Source organism: Micropterus salmoides, unplaced genomic scaffold (assembly GCF_014851395.1).
Source record: "Micropterus salmoides isolate LMB-PRFRI ecotype aquatic unplaced genomic scaffold, ASM1485139v1 Ms_hic_scaffold_1, whole genome shotgun sequence".
Lineage (NCBI taxonomy): Eukaryota > Metazoa > Chordata > Actinopteri > Centrarchiformes > Centrarchidae > Micropterus > Micropterus salmoides.
This window is the reverse complement of record NW_024040040.1, coordinates 652,428-656,526: the sequence shown is the minus strand read 5'-3', so window position 1 is coordinate 656,526 and position 4,099 is coordinate 652,428.

The following is a 4,099-nucleotide window of genomic DNA, read 5'->3' as shown; positions in this document are numbered from 1 at the left end:
CCCCCCCCCCCCCCCCCCCCCCCCCCCCCCCCCCCCCCCCCCCCCCCCCCCCCCCCCCCCCCCTCCCCCCTGAACTGCATATTGGATTCCTGAAAATACAATTATGACAACCCTAGCAATGTTTTTTACTTCAAGTATGCGAATTTGTACAAAACTAATTCAAATGACTTTCAACATAAAGTGTCATAACATTGTAACCCAAATAAACCCCAACACGTGTAGTGGACAGGAATTATGTGAACACCACATCTGACGGATTCTGTAATAGCACAAACTGTATAGATTTTCACTTAATTTCCTCACTCAGAATAAATTGGTTTGTTTAGGTCAAACAAAACAGTTAGGATTTTGACTGGTTTATTTCTTGGTACATGTTTATTTAGGATCCACACAAAGATCTATATTTTATCTGGAGAACTGTTCACTGCAAAAAGGAAAGAACAAAATGGAAAATGAAGTATGTCATTGTCCGAATGTATGCAGTGCTTCTTACTCATTTTTAAATCTGCAAATTTATATCTATTATTTCTAATTTAGCTCTGAAGTCAATCATATATCTGCCATGGATTTGGGATTATAAGATAAAGATGATTCAACCCCTTAGCCTCCAACCACTCTACTTCCCTTTGGTCTATTTCATTGTCAAGCTACTTCCTGTTTTAGTCCATTCTCCACCAGTCCTTTTGTGGTTAGGAAAATGCACTTCTGTCAAATTACATGCATGGACCATAATTTGGACCACTATGGACCACTAATTTTACTAAATCTCACGAGACCAGGCTCCATTTTTTTTAAACTCTCTTTAACATGGGTCATTAGCTTTGGAACCTTCAAAGACATGTTGTACCAAGTCTTCAAACCCATTATCACGTTGTCTACTCGCACTTGACTGATTAAGTCACCTCTTTCTTCTGCTCATGAAAGTCGGGTTGCTTATTCCCAGGTATCCAGGAGTGACTGGCCTCAATGCAGTGCCATTTCACCTGCGTCTAAATAACCAATAAACTGAGACCTTGGAAACCACTGTAAGGCAACCATTTGAAATTAGCCATTGACATTTTGGCTGCTGCAGCAAGAAGCCTTCGGATGAGAGACAAAACGTTTTCAAGTATCTTCAACCAAGTCGTTGCCCCTTCCTAATAATTTATAATTACGGTGTGGCCAGTGTAATAGATGAATGCTTTTTCATCAATAATTTGAAATCTTTATCTTTCAGTGATACCTTTTCTGAAAAGATTTTATCTCATAAGATCATTGAAGCAATTTTGTCAATTAATACTTGGTAGTAAATTTAAATAGTATATTCCTTTACACAAGTTTAACAAACAGCGTCTTCATCTTTTTTTCCCCCCATATCATCATCATCATCATCATCATCATCATCATCATCATCATCATCATCATCATCCTCATCATCCTCATCATCATCATCCCAGTTGATGATTATGTGTATCTTAAGTAGTACAGCCCGCGCTGTAAGGAAGGGCCAGCCTCTATTATTTCGTGGGTAGGCTGAACCAATTGAAAGCAATTGTGCCAATGACTGGCACTTTGTGTAGACATTACAATCCTAAAAACGATATCCAGCTTTAAGTAGGAAGCTCACGATCTACCAGCAAAAAAACACATCTGTGTTAAGCTACTGGCTAATACGGAGCGATGCAGCATCACCAAGTGGCGGTGCTGTTTTAGAACAAATACGCCAAGCCATACCCTTAGACCTTAAACCTGTGTAAAATAGTCATTTTTCATGGTATTGGTATAAAATTTTAACGTGTTCTAGGTAAGGTTTTATGCTGTAACCCTACAGTGTTTTCCAGCTAATAAGTCCCATCTATAGTTGTCTGCATGCATTTATTAGCAAATATTTTCAAACGAAAACAAAATATATATTGGTTTTAGTGTGTTACTTATATTAATCAATTCAGTGATTCTGACTTTTGGGTTAGATACTCCTGAGTGTTATCTTTCAGAAGCCCAAAACCATGCATTTATTCCAAATGGTTTAAGAACTATATTCAATTTACCTTGGATATGCCTTGAATAGGCGTTTGCATGAATTTTACAGGAATAGCAAGAGGTTAAATCAAACAAAATTATCTTTTTTTATATATATATTTGACATTCATAGGGCTTCAGCTAATGGTCAATTTTATTATGCATCCATCCATTCAGTGCCAATCATTTTCTTAATTAATTGATTAGTAAAATATATCATTATAAAATAGTGACAAATGTGTGTCAAAAAAGTGATGTCATGAAATTGCATAAAACATACCCTTGTTTATCATCTATTTACTCTAAATGAACATCGCTCGGACTAACTAAGGAATGAGACCATAAACATATTAAAGTGTTTACTGAGGACTTCTTTTTCAATGTCGTCGCCCCATCTGACCATTAGAAAGAATGCAGGTTTAAGCCATTTCCTGTACTGGCTTCACTTTTCAGACCCGGAGTTTGCCGTTTGGCTGAAACTTATTAAGTATAGACAGGGTGTCCGTTCCGTAGGTCTGTGGACAGGGCTGGAATGTGCTGTGAGTGTATTGTTGTTGTCAGAGCGCTTGTGTTTTGTAGTACTCTGCATATTCTGCAGGAAGAATGGTTGGTGTAAAATTAAGATGAGCAACAGTAACCCCAACTGATTAGCTTTAATGTAATCATAACTGCCACTGTGTTTGTTCTAACAGGGCAAATGGAAGTCAGACATAAATTTCAGGCTTTATCTCTGAGGATGGGGGTGAGCTCGAAGTCCAGTCAGAGAGTCAGGAGCTGTGTGGCGGTGAAAATCTACCTTTCAGCAGAATGTCAACAGCCTGCCTCTGACCTACATTTTCAGAGATGGACAATAACAGCAGAGAGAATATTGTGGAATTAAGAGCAAGCAGGGCAATTTTATCAGAACGCCCCGGCTGTGGTATGCTCACAGTTCTTCCAAATCTCCTGGGACAATCACTCATATTACTGGAGGCAGAGGATGATTTTTGTCAGGCATTTCCTCAATAATACATCTATTGTTATTTTTGCTATTCTATGAGCAGAGAGGTTTGGAGGCAGAGTAAAAATTTCAAGGCTTTCAATCTATTTTTCATGAGCTTCATGGCCTTCAGAGAAAATTGCTATAGAGGTACTGTTCATTTTAGTAGGACACAGATGTTGAAAATATTTGGAAGCCTCTGGGAAAAACTTAAATTTCACATGAAGAAAAAAATGTGAATGATGGCTATACAGTAGTGTCATCAACATGGTCCAAATATGAAAGTGGACCAGTAGTTATTAAGAACATTTAGGGCATCCACGAACCTGCAGTTGCAGTTAAAAGCATCCAAATGAATGTGGTCATTTTCACAGAGTTTACAAATTTCAGATATTATAGAAAATCTCCTACGGTTTTATGATGTTCTTATAATGCAATTGCTACAAAAATAGCAAAATTTAATAATTGTTTGACCAACAATAATCAATACACCAAAACAAGATTTAATATTGCTCATGAAGTCACAATAGGATTTTCCCCACATATGAGAACATCAAAGACCTGATGGGCAGTCTTCGTAATTCTATTAATGTTTAACAGTGTGGGCGGAGGGAAATACTATAGATGGAGTATTTAGCTACATTGCCGCAACCTGACAGAACACAGTGTTTTACAGTGATAGCTGACAAGATCAATATTTGTATTATCCTCTCCATCTTCTTTAAGTGAACATCTCTGATTTCCAACATGAATAATACTTATTGGTATTTCGGAAGGTATACCAGATTTAGATAATGTCAAATCTTGGTCCGTTCTCAGTGGAGCCTGTGTGAGAGGAGACACAGTGTAGAAAATAAGAAAGCGAGGCTGAGAGAAGGATAAAGTGTAGGAGGTGCATTCAAAATGCCAACAGCTACAGTCTCATCTGTAAAACACCCAGATGGCATTTACCTGACAGCAGGGCAGTGGACAAGTATAGAGCTTTCGCCTCCCTTCGAATCTCTATCCCTTGTGTTTCCCTCCTCCTTCTTGTCCTCTTTGTCTTTCCTTTTCTGTCTGCACCAATTGCCCCCCCCCATACTCTCCTGCCTCCCCTGAACTCCTCTCCATCCCTCTACCACT